Here is a 19,098-nt window from a genome sequence, read left to right as displayed (position 1 = left end):
CTGCAGGTGCACGCGCGGTCCCGCTACCCCCACGCGCCTGCCCGCGCCTTGGGGCCCCTGCACCAGTCTGGGGTTGGAGCCGAGAGTGGGATGGGGGAGCCCCGAGCAGGGAGCGGGACAAGGGGCCAGAGTCTTTACCTGAGATGGCGGGTTTGGGAGAAGTTGGGGCACAAGGGGCGGGCGAGAGTCGAGAGAGCCACTGAGGCAGGTTGGCGGGCTGGTGGGGGTCGGGGGCGGTGGGGCCCCGCGGGGTATAAATAGCCAGCCCTGGTTTGACAGACGCTGTGGTGACTGGCGGTGCCGCCCCCCCCTCGCCGCGTGGGGAGGGGAGGAGCGCTCGGAGCGGGCGGGGTGGGGGAGGCGGACTCGAGAGTCCTGGTGGCGGCGGCAGGAGGCCGAGGGGGAGGAGCTGAGGCGGGGGGTGGAGGGAGGGGGCCCGGGAGCGGGGCGAGGGCGGGGGCCACCATTGCTCCCCGCGCCGGGCTCTGTGTCGCCGCCGTCGCCTCGGCGGTTGGGTATCGGTGGGGCGGCGCGGGCGGAGGGCGCTGCACGGGGCGGCTCGCCGCTGTTTTGTTCCTCCTCTCCCAGTGGAGCGGCTCGGGCTGCCGGGGGAGGCCCTGGCTCCCTCGGGACGCCCGGCCAACGGCGGCGGCGGTGCTAGTCCGCGGCCCTGCCGGGAGGGAAAGCTACGCCGTGGTCTTCCCAGCCGACGCGGAGAGCAGGTAAGAGCGCGGGCAGCCGAGGCTGGTGGGAGGGAGCGCGGAGGGCGCGGCGATAAAGCCTCGCTGTCCCGAGTGCCGCCTCCTCCCTCCGCACCCCCGCCCCGCGCCTGTGTTGTTTGCTCCGGGGTTTGCTGAGGGTTTTCCGGAGGCTGTGGCGGTGACAACGGCTGGGAGCTGGGGAAGGGGGCTGAGTGCCCCCGGGCAACGGTCGGGAAGCGGGACTTGGAGAAAGGGGAAGGCGCGCTGCTCGCCTGCCCGCGGGGAGCGCGGGGCAGGGCTGAGGAAAGAGGTTACGGACCCTGGCGGGGGGGGGGATGGGCAGAGCGCAGCTGGTCTCGCTGTGTTTACATCTCCGCGCGAGTCACCTCTGCGGAGAAGCGGACAGAAACTGACCCGCCTTATCCCGCGGGGAGGCCAGGGCGGGGGTCCGGCTCCGGAGGAAGCACGTCCTGGGAGGGTCTGGTAGGGCGGGAGGCTGCGGCCGGCGCCGGGGCAGGGCAGCGAGCTCGGGGCGGGACCTGGGAGGCTCCGGCCGCTCCGGGTGGCGTGGAGGGCTGGACACCAGTTTCCTTCCCCGTCGGGCCTTATCGCCGCCTCTTACCTTTCCTTGTTTCCGCGGCTAGCTTGCATGGCAGGTTGTACTCGGTTATTCTTTTATTCTCGCTTTCCACGCCGGCCCCCTACTGCCACTTCCCCTAATTCCCCTGAGGGTAGGGAGGCTTGGCTGTGATAGGAATCTGTTTTTTAAACAAAACAAAAACGGGCTCTGTAACGCGCATCCAGTGACCGCCTTCTGGATCCTCTTTTGGAGAAGCTGTCCCCTTGGGACCGTGCTACTGGATGTTTTGGGGGCGCGGGAAAGGAACGATGAGGGCTCAGCTAGGGCTGGTGCTGACTGCCGGAGCAGCTTTGCGAGCAGAGTAGCCGTACCCCCACCCCCGACGCCCCCGCTCCAGTTGGGCATTTTAATTCCATGTCACTAAAGGACAGAGAAAATATTCTCTAAGGCCAAGAGTAGTACAGATTGCACTGTTTCTAATGTTTCTTATGTGCCAGCATCCTGGGCTCTCTTTCTAGGATCTAGATTCGCTGCAGAACAGCCTTTCTTTAAGTTATTAGTACTAGTTTAAATGAGTGAGGAGGGGACACTACATTCAAAAACTAAAATTTCCCCCCTTCATGAACATTTACTTCAGTTGTGTGGTTTAAATTTTAATCCGGTGATGATATAATAGTAATCTTGTGTTTGGGAATCAGATTTGCTTTTCTTTTTACCTACCAGTCACTATAGAGAGGTAAATTATGCACTTTCTCTAGTGCCATGATCACAGAGTGATGCCAGAATCACAGAAGAATGTGTACTTCACTACGGTGGGATTGGATATTTGCGTTTCGGAGTTTTTTTCTTTCTTTAAAAGGTAAAACTGACTTTATATAAGCCTGGAAATTTTTGAGTTACATGTAAGGAATTCAGGAATAATTAAGGTTTATATGTAGTGCAATACAGTTTATGCAGTGCTCATAAACACATGAAGTAGAAAATTGAAATATCTTGGGCATTTGAAATTTGAATATTTAATGACAACCTATTTTTTAAGGTTAGTGACTTGAGTTACTCAATCATTGCTTCTAATTTCAGATATATATACTCATTTACAAAATTATGAGAGTATGATGGGAAGATACTTATAACTTTGAGATTTTTCTGCCTTAAATAATAGACTGGTAACTTTGGATGTGATAGGCCTACCAGTGTTGATGGCTTTGTACACCCAAGTTTTTTTGTTTTTGTTTTTTTGGTAACAGTTTTATTGAGATATTATTCATATACCATTTAATTCACCAATTTAAAGTGTACATTTTAGTGGTTTTTAATATATTCACAGAGTTGTGCAACTATCACCATAATCAATTTTAGGACATTTTCATCATTCCAAAAAAGAATCCTGTATCCATTAGGGGTTACTCTCCTTTTCCCCCCAAGAACCCCAGCTCTAGGCAACCACTGATCTTTCTGTCTCTATAGATTTACCTGTTTTGGACATTTTTTTATGAGAAGAATCATACAGGGGTGCCTGGGTGGCTCAGTTGGTTGCGCATCCAACTCTGGATTTTGGCTCAGATCATGATCTTAGGGTCCTGAGATTGAGCTGGGGGTGGAGCCTGCTTAGGATTCTCTCCCCCCATCCTCCTTGCTTGAGCAGGCACTTGCTCTCTCTTAAAAAAAAAAGTAGAATCATACAATATGTGATTTTTCATGACTGATTTCTTTTACTTAGCATAATGTTTTCAAAGTTCATGTTGTAGCCTATGTCATTATTTTTATCGCTGAGTAATATTCTATTGTATGGGTATACTACATCATTTGTTATAAGTGGACATTTGAGTTTCCATTTTTTAGCTATTATGAACAATGCTGCTGTGAACATTTTTTTGTGGATGTGTTTTCATTTCTCTTGGGTATGTGTACAGCATAGAAAATTAATATGCATAAGTCTGTTGTGTTTCTATAAATTAATAATGAACTATCAGAAAGAGAGGTTAAGAAAACAATCCCACTCACAATTGCATCAAAAAGAATAAAATACTGAGGAGGAAATTTACCCAAGGAGTTAAAAGACCTTACTCTGAAAACTATAAAACATTGATGAAAGAAATTGAAGATGATACAGATAAATGGAAAGATAAACCATACTCATGGATTAGAAAAATTAATGTTAAAATGTTCATACTATCTGAAGCAATCTACAGGTTCATTGCAATCCCTATTAAAATTCCAGTGGCGTTTTTCACAGAAGTAGAACAAATAATCCTAAAATTTGCATAGAATTTTATTTGTGTACAAAAGACCCTGTATAGCTACAACCGGGAAAAGACAGTCTCTTCAATGAATAAATGAATAAATAAATGAATGGTGCTGGGAAAACTGGGCAGTACATGGCAAAAGAATCAAACTGGACCACTTTTTTTAAAAAATTTTATTTATTTATTTTTAAAGTAATCTCTGTGCCCACCGTTGGGCCTGAACTCATGACCCTGAAATCAAGAGCCAAATACTTCACCGATTGAGCCAGCAGGTGCCCCTAGACCACTTTCTTATACCATATGCAAATATAAACTCAAAATGGATTAAAAATTTAAATGTAAAACCAGAAACCATCAAAGTCCTAGAAGCAAACATAGGCAGTAAGCTTTTGGGCATTTGTCTGAACAATATTTTTTTGGATCTGTCTTCTTAGGCAAGGGCAGCAAAGCAAAAATAGGTAGGACTACATCAAACTAAAAAGCTTCTGCTCAGCGAAGGAGACCATAAACAAAATGAAAAGGGGACCTGCTGAATGGGAGAAGATATTTGTAAATGATGTAACTGGTAAGGGGGATCGATAATCCAAAATATATGAAGAATTGACAACTCATTATATTAAACAAAATTCAATTAAAAGATGGACAGAGGACCCAAATAGACATTTCTCCAAAGAAGACATACAGATGGCCAACAGACACATGAAAAGTTGCTCAACATTACTACTAATCAGGGAAATGCAGGTCAAAACCACAATGAGATATCACTTCACACCTGTTAGAATGGCTGTTATTAAAAAGACAAGAAATAACAAGTGTTGGCAAGGATGTGGAGAAAAGGAACTCTGTGCACTGTTGGGGGGAATGCAAAATGGTGCATGTACTATGGAAGACAGTATGGAGTTTCTGCAAACTAAAAACTACAATCCAGCAAACCCATTTCTGGCTGTTTATCTGAAGATAATGAAAACACTAATTTTATTTTATTTTTTTTAAAGATTTTATTTATTTGACAGAGAGAGAGAGATAGTGAGAGCAGGAACAAAAGCTGGGGGAGTAGGAGGAGAAGCAGGCTTCCCGCAGAACAGGGAGCCTGATGTGGGGCTCGATCCCAGGACCCCGGGACCATGACCTGAGCCTAAGGCAGACGCTTAACGACTGAGCCACCCAGGCGCCCCAAAACACTAATTTTAAAAGATAAATGCACCTCTGTGTTCATTGCAGCATAACTTAGTATAGGCAAGATATGGAAGCAACTGAGTGTCCATTAATAATACATGAATGGATAAAGATGCGTTATATGTATATATATATAATATGTATGATATTATATATGTTATATATATATAACAACATATTTTATATATATATATAATGGAATATTATTCAACCGTAAAAAAGCATGAAACCTTGCCATTTGCACACATGAATGGACCTGGAGGGTATTATACTACGTGAAATAACTCAGAGAAAGACAAATACCGTATGCTATCACTTGTATGTGGAATCAAAAAAACAAAACGAGAACAACCACAAAACAAAACAGAAACAGGCCCATAGATACAGAGAACAATTTAGTGATTGCCAGAAGGGAGATGGGGTAAGGGGATGGAAAAAATAGGGGAAGGGGATTAAAAGGTACAAACATCCGGTTATAAAATAAATTAGACACAGGGATACAATGTAGAGTGCAAGGATTATAGTTAATATTATGTAACAACCTCGTATTGTCATAGATGGTAGCTAGATTTATTGTGGTGATCTCACTTTGTAATCTATATGAATGTTGAATCTCTATGTTGTATACCTGGAACTAATATTGTGTGTCAACTACACTTCAGTTAAAAAAAAATTAGTGTCTTGAGTTATTTAATACCAAAAATGAGTGCAGTTGGGGTACACAATTCAGTTATTTTTTATTTTTATTTTTTCCCAAAATATATTGAGATACCACCTCACACCTGTGAGAATGGCTAAAATTAACAGTACAGGAAACAACAGATGTTGGTGAGGTTTCAGAGAAAGGGGGAACCCTCCCTCTTACACTGTTGGGAATGTAAACTGGCATAGCCACTCTGGAAAACAGTATGGAGGTTCCTCAAAAAGTTAAAAATAGAATTATCCTATGATCCAGCACTTGCACTACTAGGCATTTACCCAAAGTATACAAAAATACTGATTTGAAGGGGCACATGCACCCCAATGTTTATAACAGCATTATCAATAGTAGCCAAATTATGGAAAGAGCTCAAATGTCCATGACTGATGAATGGATAAAGAAGAGGTGGTGTGTATATATACAGTGGAATATTACTTATCCATATAAACAATTCAGTTGTTTTTAGTAAACATATAGAATTGTTATACTATCATTACAAGCCAGATATATTTGTTTGTCTGCTTGTTTATTTATCTTTAAAACCATTTACAAACTTCAATTCAGCAAAGGAAGGTCTGTGAGAGAGGACTGGGAAGACAACATACCCCATGGGTTCCCCCAGAGACAGGAGAGGGTAGCTGGTGGCCCAGCTGGCTAGGGGGAGAGCCCAAGATCTCCTCAGACTGAGAGGTCCTGCTGGTGGGCAGGGGCAGAGCTTATCGGCATGAAGTTGCTGGACTCCACACTGGGCCAACAGGAGGCCAGGAGGCCACCTCCAGGTACTATAGCCTGGGGTGGAGAGGCAGAGCTCATCTTCAACATGGGGGTAGACAGCAGAGGCTCAGTCAGATGCACAATACCTGCAGACTGACAGCAGGACTGGTTTAAGCTTATAAGCCACTTTTAGAACTTTTCTGTGTCCTCCAAAAAGTACCTCTAGGCTGTTTGCAGTTAACCCTTCCCCTGCCCCCTCCAATCCAGTCCCAGGCAACTACTGATCTGTGTTTTGTCTCTCTGGATTTGCCTTTTCTGGATAATTTATAGCAGTGGAACCATACAATATATGGTTGTCTTAGCTTTTACTTACTTATTTACTTATCTGAGAGAGAGAGAGTGCATGCAAGCGGGGTGAGAGGCAGAGAGAGAGAATCTCAGGCCTACTCCATGGTGAGTGCGGAGCCCTCTGTGGGTCTCAATCTCATGATCCTGAGATCATGACATGAGCTGGTCGCTTAACCAACTAAGCAACCCAGGCACCCTGAATCATACAATATGTAGTCTTTTGCATCTGGCTTTTTTCACTTAGCATAATGTTTTTTGGGGATTTATCCATATTATAGCATGTACCAGTACTTTGTTTCTTTTTATTGCTGAATAGTATTCTCTTGTGTGGATATACCACATTTTGTTTATTATTGACCAGTTGATAGGCACTTGGATTGTTTCCGATTTCGACTGTTGAAAATAATGCAGCTTGAACATTTGAATACAAGTCTTTATGTGAATATATGGTTTCATTCTCTTGGGTAGATACTAGGAACAGACTTTTCTGGCTCATCTGCTTAACTTTTTAAGAAACTGCCAAGCTGTTTTCTAAAGTGGCCATAGGCTTACAATTCTTTCTTTCTTTTTTTTTTAAGATTTTATTTATTCATTTGAAAGAGAGAAAGCACATGCACACACAGGCGTGAGCGGGGGAGGGGCAGAGGGAGAGGGAGAGAGAGAATTTTAAGCAGACTCCCTGCTGAGTGGGGAGCCCAACATGGGGCTTCATTCCATGACCCTGAGATCATAACCTGAGCTGAAACCGAGTCAGACATTTAACTGACTGAGCCACCTGGGCGCCCCATATATTTACATTTCTAACAGCAGTGTATGAGAGTTCCAGTTTCTTCACATCCTTGTCAGCACTTGTTATTATCATTTTTATTATAGCCATTCTGGTAGGTAGGGAGTGGTTAACTCATTGTGGTTTAAGTTCACATTTTCTTAAAGATTCAAGTCATTGAGCATTTTTCATATAATTATTAGACATTCATATATTCCTTTTGTTGAAGTAGCCACTCAAATCTTTTGCCCATTTTCTATCTTATTATTGAGCTGTAAAAGTTATTTTTTAAAAAATATTTATTTATTTGGGGGGGAGGGGCACGGGGGGAGGGAGAGAGAGAATATCAGACTCCCCACTGAGTGGGGAGCCTGACCTGGGGCTCAGTCTCACATTCTTGAGATCATGACCTGAGCTGAAATCAAGAGTCAGATGCCTAGTTGACTGAGCCACACAGACCCCCCAAAGTTGTAAGAATTCTTTATTTATTCTGGATACAAGCCCTTTATTAATACATGATTTGCAAATTTTTTTTTCCCAGTCTGTGGCTTGTTTTTTCATTTTTTTATTGGAGCCCTTTGAAGTGCAAACATTTTAAAATATATATATATTTAGAGTTTTTATTTTTTAAGTACACTCTAGGCCCAGTGTGGGGCTTGAACTCATGACCACATAATCAAGAGTCACATGATCCACCAACTGAGCCAGCCGGATGCCCCCCAAATTTTAATTTTGATGGAATTTAACTTCCCAAATTTTCTTTTTATAGATCATGCTTTTGTTGTAAGAATTATTTTTTAAGTACGCTCTAGGCCTGGTGTGGGGGCTTGAACTCATGACCGCATAATCAAGAGTCACATGATCCACCAACTGAGCCAGCCGGATGCCCCCCCAAATTTTAATTTTGATGGAATTTAATTTCCCAAATTTTCTTTTTATAGATCATGCTTTTGTTGTAGGAATTCTTTGCCTAATCCAGGGTCTTGTCCTTTGTTTTCTTCTAGATGTTTTATAGTTTTTGCTCTTAGATTTAGGTTGTATTTTGAGTTAATTTTTATGTATGGTGTGAAGTAAGGGTCTAAATTCATCTGTTGCATATTGATTGTCTTAGAACAATTTGCTGAAAAGATAACATATCTTTGTTGAAAAGATGCCATTTCTTCATTGATAATAAATGTCAAGATTTCTTTCTGGCCTGAATTCTGTTCCATTACCTATATATCTCTCTTTATGCTAGCTAATACTATTCTGTCTTGTTTATTGTGCCCTCTGGTAACTTGTGAAGTTGGGTAGTGTAAGCCCTCCAATTTTGTTTTTGTTTTTAAAGGTTATGGCTCTTCTGGGCCCGACATAAAAATTTTAAGATTAGCTTATTAATGTTTGGAAAGCAGTCTTGGAATTTTGATGGGAATGCACTGAATCTGTAGATCAGTTTGGGGAGAATTACAAATCTTGCAATATTGCGTTTTCTAATACATGAACATGGAAAATTTCTCTTGATTTGTTGATCTTTAATTTTTCTCAGTGATGTTTTATAATTTCAGTGTATAAATTTTATACTTAAAATTTTTTTATTTTATTGTGGTAAGAACACTTAACATGCACTCTACTTTCTGAACTTTTAAGTGTACAATGCAGTATTGTTTATTGCAGCAGTACAACAGTGTTGTATAGCAAATCTCTGTATTTGGTAAAGGGTTCCTTTTAAATCCTGGTTTGTTTCTGAATTTTTATCATGAATGGGTATTAGATTTTGTCAGATGCTTTTTCTGCATCTGTTAGCATGACCAACTGTCACAGTTTGCCTAAGACTGTTTTGGTTTTAGTACTGAAATTCCTGCATTTTGGGAAACTCCTCTGTCCTGGATAAACCAGTATGCTTGGTCACCTCCGTGTCTGAGATGATCATGTGGTTCTTGTCCTTTATTCCATTAATATTGTGTGTTATATTAGTTGATTCTCAGATATTAAACCAGCCTTAGTCCTAGGATAAATCTCTGTTTGTCATGGTGTATAATTCTTAACTATAGTTGCTGGTTTTCCTTTGCTAATATTTAGTTGAACATTTTTGTGTCTATATTTATGAAAGATACTGGTTTGGAGTTTTTTTTTTTTTTCTTGTGATGTCTTTGGATTTTGTAACATAGTAATACTAGCCTCAAAGAATGAATTGAGAAGTGTTTCCTCATTTGTTTTCTGTAAGAGTTTGTGAATGATTGGTATTATCATCTTTTGGAATACATTTGATAGAATTTACCAGTGAAAGCAAGTGGGCCTGGATTTTATTCCTTTGGAAAATTTTTATTTTTTATTTTTTAAAAGATTTTATCTCTTTATTTGACGGAGAGAGAGACAGTGAGAGAGAGAAGTGGGAGTGGAGCAGAGGGAGTGGGAGAGGGAGAAGCAGGCCTCCTGCGGAGCAGGGAGCCCGATGTGGGGCTGGATCCCAGGGCCCTGGGATCATGACCTGAGCCGAAGGCAGACACCCAATGACTGAGCCACCCAGGTGCCCCTGGAAAATTTTTAAATTGCTAATTCAATTTCTTTACTTGTTATAGGTCTGTTCACATTTTCTGCTTATTTTTGAGTTAGTTTCAGTAATTGCGTTTCTTGGGATTTGTCCATTTCACCTAAGCTGTGTAATATTTTGGGCAAATAGTTCATAGTATTCTTGTATGTGCTTTTAATTTTACTAGTGTAGGTAGTGATGTCCCTTTTTCATTCTTAATTTTGGTAGCATGTGTATTCTTTCTTTTTTACTTGGTCATTCTAGCTAAAGGTTTGTCAATTTTGCTGCTATTTTCAAAGAAACAAGTTTGGTTTAATTGATTTTCCCCCCCATTTTCTGTTTTCTATTTCACTGATTTCCATTTTAACTTTTATAATTTCCATCCTATTGTTTGCTTTGGGTTTAGTTTGCCGCCTTCTAGCTTCTTAAGGTAGAAGTTAGGCTATTGATTTGAGATCTTTCTTACTGATATAGGCATTTAAAGCTCTAAATTTCCTTTCTGACACTGTGTTAGCTGCATCCTATGCATTTTTTATGTTCTGCTATTTATTTATTTATTTATATTTTAAAGATTTTATTTATTTATTTGACAGAGAGAGACACAGCGAGAGAGGGAACACAAACGGGGGAGTGGAAGAGGGAGAAGCAGGCTTCCTGCTGAGCGGGAGTCCGATCCGGGGCTGGATTCCAGGACCCTGGGATCATGACCTGAGCCGAAGGCAGACGCTTAACGACCGAGGCACCCAGGCGCCCCTATTTATTTATATTTTTAAAAAGATTTTATTTACTTACTTGAGAGAGAAAGGGAGAGAATGAGCAGGGAGAAGGACAGAGGGAGAGGGAGAAACAGACTCCCTGCTGAGCAGGGAGACTGACGTGGGGCTCCATCCCAAAACCCTGGGATCATGAGCTGAGCCGAAGACAGATGTTTAACCAACTGAGCCACTGAGGCACCCCTATGTTTTGCTTTTTAAATTTTTATTCATTTCTAAATATTTTCAAATTTCCTTTGTGAGATCTTCTTTGACCTATGGGTTATTTAGAAATGTACTGTTTAATTTCCAATTATTTGGGGATTTCCATTTCATTGTTGTTGATTTTTTATTTAATTCCCCTGTAGTAAGAGAACATAGTTGTATGATTTTCTCATTTTAAATTTATTGAGACAGTTTTGTGGCCTAGTATGTAATCTTTTCTTGAAGAAGGTTCCCTGTGTACTAGATAAGAATATGTATGTACTAGATAAGAATATGCTGTTGTTGGGTGGAATGTTTTGTAGGTGTCATGTCAAGTTGAGTGATAGTTTGCAAGCCTTCTATGTCTGTGCTGATTTTCTGTTTAGCCATACTATCAATTATTGAGAGACAGATTAAAATCCCTATTATTATGTTTGTTTTTCCTTTCAGTTCTGTCAATTTTTGCTTCATGCTTTGGGGCATTGTTGTTAGTTACACTATACATACATAATTGTTTTACTGATAAGCTGATCTTTATCATTATGAAAGATTTCTCTTTGTCTCTAGTATAGCCACTCCAGCTCTCTTATGCTTACTGTTTGTATTGCAAGTATTTTTCCAACTTTTTACTTTAAATATATTTGTTTTTTGCGTCTAAAGTGTGTCTTATAAACAGCAAAGCATAACATGCTTTTTTTTTTAAAAAGTGTGACATTTCTGCTTTTTGACTGGAGGGTTTATTAATCTGTTCACATTTAATATAATCACTGATACTCAGATTTATAGCTGCAATGATGTATCTCATTTTTTTTTTAATTTGAGAGAGAGAGAGGGCGCATGCATGAGAGAGGGCCAGAGGGAGAGGGAGAAGCAGACTCCCAGCTGAGAGGGGAGCCTGATGCGGGGCTTAATCCCAGGACCCCAGCCCCAGGATCATGACCCAAGCTGAAGGCAGATGCTCAGCCGACTGAGCTACCCAGGTGCCCTGTCTCATTTCTTTTTTATTTCTTTGCTCATCCTCTTCTGCCTCTTCTGGAGTTGATAGTTTCCAGAGTATCATTTGAATTCCTTTGTTAGTGTTTTAACTGGATCTTTTGGGTTATTTTCTTAGGTTGCCCTAGGGATTACAATATGTGTCTTTGTCATAGTCTACTTCAGATTGACTAATTATGGTAAAATGTAGAAACTTTGCTCCATTTCCTCCCCATCGTACCTGTTAGTATTGTCATACATATTAAGTTTTTGTGTGTTACAAGCCTGACAGCACTGTTTTACATTTTTTATGCAGTTGTGTGTCTTTTAAAACAACTAAGAGAAGAAAAAAAAATATTTTTAAAGATTTATTTATTTGACACAGAGAGAGAGTGTGCACACAAGCAAGGGGAGCAGCAGGTAGAGGGAGAGGGAGAAATAGGTTCCCCACTGAGCAAGGAGCCCCATGAAGGACTCTTCTCTCAGGACCCTGGGATCATGACCTGAGCTGAAGGTAGACACTTAACTGACTGGGCCACCCAGGCACCCCGAGAAGAAAAAAGTATTAAGCAGTCTTTTATATTTACACATATGTTTATCTTTTATGGTGCTCCTTATTTCTTTTTGTGTATTTGAGTTATGGGCTGGTTATTTTCTTTCAGTCTGATGGACTTCCTTTAGGATTTCTTGTAAGCCAGATCTGTTATCAGTGAATTATTTCAATCTTTGTTTTTTGGATTGCTTTTATTTTGCCTTTATTTTTGAAGAATAGTTTTGCTGGATATAGAATTCTTTGTTACATTTTTTTTTTCTTTCAGTACCTTGACTATGTCCTCTCCTGCTTTCTGGCCTCCATTGTTTCTGATGAGTTGTTTTTCTCTTTGTGCTTTTAAGCTTTTCTTTGTTTTTGACTTTCAATAATGATATGTCTAGGTGTGGATCTCTTTGTGTTTATCCTACTTTGGATTCCTTAAACTTGAATCTACAGATTAATATTTTTCAACAGTTTGGCAAGTTTTGACCATAATTTCTTCAAATATTTTTTCTGCCCTTTTCTCCCTCTTCCTTCTGGAACTCACATTACATGTATGTTGGGTGCTTGGTGGTATCCCATAAGTCTCTGAGGCTCTGTTCATTTTTTAAAATTCTTTTTTTCTGTTCTTTAGAATTGGTAATTTCTATTGATATATCTCCAAATTCACTGACTCTTCTGTCAACTCAGATCTGCTCTTGAGCTCTGCTAGTGAATTTTTAATTTTGGTTGTGTACTTTCCTTTTCCTTCTTTTTTTTTTTTTTAAGATTTTATTTATTTGACAGAGAGAGAGACAGCAAGAGAGGGAACACAAGCAGGGTGAGTGGAAGAGGGAGAAGCAGGCTTCCCGCAGAGCAGGGAGCCTGATGCGGGCCTCGATCCCACGACCCTGGGATCATGACCTGAGCCGAAGGCAGACGCTTAACCGACTGAGCCACCCATGTGCCCCTTGTTGTGTACTTTTCAACTCTTATACTTTTCATCTCCAGAATTTCCATTTTTTCCTGTTTTTTAATATAGTACCTATATCTTTATTAAGATTCTCCATTTTTTTGAGTTGTAGTTGTCATACTTTCCTTTAATTCTTTAAACATGATTTCTTTAATTTCAGATAAAATTACATTTTAGGTAGATGATATCTAAACTATGTGTTAAATTCTAAAATGATGCTTGTTTTATTTTTAAATTATGTTCAGTAATTTTCATCTGTATTTCTTCTACTTGCTTGTCAATATTTGTTGGAGTTAACCTAGTCTCTCATGGTAAGTGCTAATGGGTAGAAAAAAATGGAAGAAGCCTAAGAGAGCAGTATGTGTGAGAATGGTTACAAAATACCAAAATCTTCATCTCAGCCTGTACATTTAATAGTATAGTATTAATTCATTTTAGATCCTTGAGTGATTGTAGTAAACAAGATACATGCAGTGCTTGTTCTCATGGAATTTACATTCTGGTGGAGGAGACAGACATTAAACATAAATGAATAAGATAATTTTCATTATAAATATAATGAAGAAACAAAATAAAGGAATGTGATATCAAATAGAGACTGATGGGGGAGCTACATGGCAATGGAATATAATTGGAACAGGGGAGTCATGATAGAAATATCTCTCTGAAGGGATGGTACTTGAGGTGATATTTGTATGGTAGGTGAGGAGGATTCAGTCTGTGGATGATCTGTAGGAGCCTGTAGCCTAGAGAATAGGAGGTACAGAATAAGCTTCTTGTGTTGTGGGAATAGAGCCACTGTAGTTGGAGCTCAGCAAGCCAGCAAAAGAGAGATGAGAGATGAATGAGGTTAGAGAAACGGGATGGGCTAACCCTGGGTTGATCTTTATATAGACCATGTTTAAGACTTTAGATTTTTTTTTTTTAATGTGGTGGGAACCCACTGGAAAAATACTGTAGTGACCTTCATTCTTGACTAAAGAGTTAATTTACAGCTCACTTTGTAATTTATTCTGTAACAGTTTTTGAGTGTGAGTAAATGTATGTAGAATTTTCTCTCAATGATTTTAGCTTTATAAAGAACAGCAGGGAAAATAACTTCCCTGTTTCTTTCTTGAAATTTAGCTACCTAAAAATAAAATAAAATACCAATGTTTAGAAAACTTTAAATTTGTAGTACAGTTATAGCAATGGCAGAGATTCTTATGATAATAATTTTAACCAATTCATGTTAGTATTATAAAATTATAATTTCAACTGTTCATAATTATGGGCTAAAATATACAGATAACATGATGTAATTAGTTGTATGATGACTGACTTTCTAAATATAACTTTTCCCCCCTCCATTTCACTAGCAAAAACAGTCACAGTTATTCTTTTTTTAATTAATTAATTAATTTTTATTATGTTATGTTAATCACCATACATTACATCATTATTTTTTGATGTAGTGTTCCATGATTCATTGTTTACGTATAACACCCAGTGCTCCATGCCGTACATGCCCTCTTTAATACCCATCACCAGTCACAGTTATTCTTACTATTTTTTTAAAAGATTTTATTTTTTTTGTTTGAGAGAGAGAATGCAGGAGCTGGGGAGGGAGGAGAGGCAGAGAGACAAGCAGACTCCCTGCTGAGCAGGGCTCCATCCCAGGACCCTGAGATCCTGACCTGAGCCAAAGTCAGAGGCTTAACCAACTGAGCCACCCAGGTGCTCCAGTCACAGTTATTTTTGTTTGGCTAACTAATATTAACATAAAATAATTAGGAGTTCAAATTACTTCAGATTAGACAGTGTGGAATATAGTCCACTAAAGCTTTATGTGAATAAAATTTTTTTTAAAGATTTTTTATTTATTTGACAGAGAGAGAGAGACACAGAGAGGGAACATGAGAGAGTGGGAGAGGGAGAAGCAGGCCTCCCGCGGAGCAGGGAGCCCGATGTGGGGCTCGATCCCAGAACCCTGGGATCATGACCTGAGCCCAAGGCAGATGCTTAACAACTGAGCCACCTAGGCACGCCGTGAATAAAATTTTTGAAGATAAACTACCTTTTCAAAGTACCGTTATTGTTTATTTTTAAAAAGTAAGCTATGGTTTTTATAAAGTGACTAGTAACCTCCAATATTTCCCTTTATAATGTCATGTATTGTTTTTTTTAATATTTAAAATGTACTTTTCTAGGGGCACCTGGGTGGTTCAGTTGGTTAAGCAGCTGCCTTTAGCTCAGGTCATGATCCTGGGGTCCTGGGATTGAGCCCTGTGTTGCACTCCGGTCAGCAGGGAGTGTACTGTTCCCACTCCCTCTGCTCCTGCCCCCTCTTGTGCTCTCTGTCTCTCTCTCTCTCTCACATAAATAAATAAAAATAAGTATAATTAAATGCACTTCTCTATAATATTTAAGATATACTTTTTTAGTATTTAAAATATATTGAAAATATATTTCAAATAAGCTAGCTCTATCCAATCAACTCAGATATATCATAATTTGGAAAGTATTTTTAAATTACTCTAATTCTCTATTAATACTGATTTACACTGTGTGTCTGAATATATTTCTTTGCCCCTTTATTCACTAACCATTTAATTTGACTATATTCAATATTGTATATATATTTGTTAAAAGGTGCTTGCTTTTTCCCCCAAAATGATTTAAAGTAGCTTAACAAAGGACACATATGTATATATATTAATGATAGTAGAATAGAAGAAGGAAGCCAAGAACAAGAAAACTTGAGTCAGGAGTTAAAATTGTAGTCTATTATGTGCCAGACACTCTTCTGAGAGGTGTATATACAATGATGATTAGGATAGCTATGGCTCAGCTGCAGTGGAGCTTACATTCTAGTTTGTGTTGATGGGGTGGTAGAAAGATTTGCATTAAGCATGTGAAAAACACCTGTTTTACATCATTACAGAGGAATGACAAAAAGATGATTTGGGACAGGATAAAATCCAGACAATTAAAAAACTACTGTCTAATATTTTTAGTATCCTTGATATGATTCATTTAAGATAGAATAAAGCTAATTTGTTTTGGTTCCCAAGCTAGCATATGTTAATTTGCATTATTGGATTATAAATTTGGCCAAAGAACAAAACCAAAAAATTTCTCTGATCTGGTAATTTATATGTTCTATAGGTTTCTACTCAGCCATAATCAACGATAATGAGGAAACTTGGACATTGTGGTAGATTGATTATAGGGCTAAGCTTTATAAATAATGTAAGAAAAGAAGTTAAATTCATGAATTGGGGATAAAACAAACAAATAACATAGTGATTTCAGGATAAGTATTAAATCTCAGAATCCTTTGGTTTCTTATCTATACTTGAAGGCCAAAGTTTCAATGTTTTCATGAGTAAACTGTCCAATTTGAGTAATTTTATTTATAACCTTGCAGTGGGTATCATTTAGATACATGAATAAAAAAGTAAGTTCTCCTTACTAATCTCAATTCTGTGTTAAGCATGTGCCATTCTAAATCTAAATGTAATGATTATCTTAATTTTAGATTATAATTAGTAAGAATTAGAAAGTATATTCATTTGTAAAAGGATTAGTAAATTGTTTCCTCTTACTTTTTTGTTCTCTAATAGTGTGATTAAATAAACTTCCAGGACAAGCTCATGTTTTAGGTTTTATTTTGTGATCTGGATGGGTTGAGAATGTTCCAGGAAGTTTGCCTTCATGAATTTTTACTTAATTTTTGGAAGTGGAAATGCTGTTCTACTATGTCATATCTAAGCACTTAAACTCAATCATAATATCACTCTATACTGATAAAGCATTTTAATCCTAGCATATCTTTTACAGGAGAAAGATGGGGTCTATGTCCTCTTCATTCCAGATAATTATGGTTTTTATCCTCCTCTAAAAGTTGCTGCTGGGTTGAAGATTAAGTTTTAAGTTGAAGTTTTACATTATCTGTAACTTTCTGTAGTCCTCCTCATCATTATCACAAAGTGATCTTTATGAAGTCTTTTTTTTTTTTATCTTTATGAAGTCTTCCCATCACACTGGATAACAATACCATGATAGTTACACTGTAATAGTCATTGTAGCTGTGAAGTAGTTTCTATTATTTTTTCCTTTTTACAGATAAGTCTGAGACTTCACAAAGTTAAATAACTTTCTGTGCAGAAAAGAGTTAACATAGTAGGTCTGACACTGCTCTCCAAAGAAAGACCTGTTTGCAAGGTTGGCCCGTGGCTAGCATCTGGGAACTTGGCTCTCAGAGTGTTTCCAGTAACTGATAAGGATGATTCACTGTGGGGCACCTGGGTGGCTCATTTGGTTAAGCATTTGACTTTAATTCAGGTTCTGATATCGAGTCCTGGGATTGGGCCCCACATCGGCTTCCCCGCTCAGCGTGGAGTCTGCTTCTCCCTCTCCCTCTACCCCTTCCCCTGCTCATGCAGGCACGCTCTCTCTCAAATAAATAAATTAAATCTTTAAAAAAAAGTATTCACTGTGCCTAGACTGTTTGCAAACAATATGGTTTATGTTGAACACCTGCTTTCCTTTTGGGGATCTGGAATTTTGGTATATATGAGGCAAAGGGTACCCATGTGAGCAGGCCTCAATAAAACTTTGGGTGCCGCATCTCTGATGGGCTTCCCTGGGCAGAAACATTACACATATGTTGGTGCATTTTTGTTGATGCGGGGGAAGAGTAAGTTCTGCATGCCCTCCCCTCATGGGAAGGAGAGAGTATAAGGAAGCCTGCTGATGGATTCCTCCATTTTATATCTGTGGCTCTTTCCTTTCTTGCTTGCTACATATCCTGACTGTTTCCATGAATGCAACCATATGTTGAAATCTGTGAGACTCCTGACACACCTCTTTAAGACTAAAAGAGATTCTGCCCTGCTGAAGCTGAACATTTGTGTTTTAACCTCTGGGGAAGCAGTTTATTTACCTTTGCCTGGTGATCAGAGTCCTAGATACAATGAAGGACTAAATATCATCTTCTGCAAATAAAAATAAGCATGCATTTGTTCATTCATCCATTCATTATAATTCTGTGGGCCCATATGTGCCCATGTTTCAGGCCCTGAGGAGGGAGCTGTAAACCTTGGCTTAATTAGGTAGAGAAATCACCTTGTAAATAGTTCAGGTCTCAAAGTGGGAGAGTACATGTACTTTTTCCCCTAGTTGCTTCTGCAGGGGATCTATATCTGTCTATTCATCTATCTATCTATCATCTACTTTTAAGGATTTTTATTTTTAGGTAATCTGTACACCCAATCTGGGGCTGATACTCACAACTCCGAGATCAAGAGTCACATGCTCCACCAACTGAGCCGGCCCGGTGCCCCTGCAGGGGGCCTTTTTAGTAGCAGTATGAAAATGTTTATATTTTGGTTTCAGGGAGTTCTTTTATTTGAAATATGAGTAAACTTGAATTAGGATATAAGGCCTGTATCTGAGAATTTAACTCAACCTTGAAGAGAGCAAAGTAGAAAGAATTTCTGTCATTTTCTCCCTAAGGCCTACAGAACTTATATGAGAGAATTTGTGAGTTAAAGAATTCATCCACCTGCCCATGCCGCCCCCCCACCTTTTTTGAAAAGAGAAAGAAAAATCTGTATGCTTAATGTAGATACGATATATATAATTTCCACTTGACATATTTTAAGCCTTCTAATTGCCCATGTTATGAGCCAGTAAGAAATTAGATAGAAGAATCTCCCAGGTTGGGGTGGGAGAGATTCTGTGTGATTCTTTCATAGTTTTAATAAAACAAAAACAAAGATACTTGTATAATCATGAGGCAGAAAAACTTAAAGATTAAGAGCATAGATAGACTCTGGAGCCAGACTGCTTATGTTGAAATTGTGATTCTGTCACTTGCCTGTTGCTTGACCTTGGCTAAATTATTTGAATCTCCCCATGCCTCAAGTTTTCCCAAATATAAAATGGGGATGATAATACCAG

At 39.4% G+C, this 19,098-nt stretch overlaps 1 protein-coding gene across 5 annotated transcripts in view; it reads left to right on the top strand.

Moving 5' to 3' along the window:
- The first annotated feature begins 442 nt into the window (after nt 1–442).
- The window catches only part of ELF2 (E74 like ETS transcription factor 2), a 115,533-nt gene continuing 96,877 nt past the window's right edge, over nt 443–19,098 (top strand). For 2 of the 5 annotated variants that reach the window (XM_073892271.1, XM_073892272.1), the window contains exon 1: nt 443–722. The gene's annotated coding sequence lies outside the window, so the exon portion shown is untranslated. The remainder of the gene's footprint in view (nt 723–19,098) is intronic. The other 3 variants (XM_025874202.2, XM_025874198.2, XM_025874197.2) reach the window with 2 other exon arrangements.

The sequence above is a fragment of the Callorhinus ursinus genome, unplaced genomic scaffold (assembly GCF_003265705.2).
Source record: "Callorhinus ursinus isolate GAN/ISIS: 27379988/994484 unplaced genomic scaffold, GSC_fseal_2.0 scaffold4, whole genome shotgun sequence".
NCBI classification, from domain to species: domain Eukaryota; kingdom Metazoa; phylum Chordata; class Mammalia; order Carnivora; family Otariidae; genus Callorhinus; species Callorhinus ursinus.
Note: the sequence above shows the minus strand (reverse complement) of the source record. Positions and strands in the feature narration are given on the sequence as shown.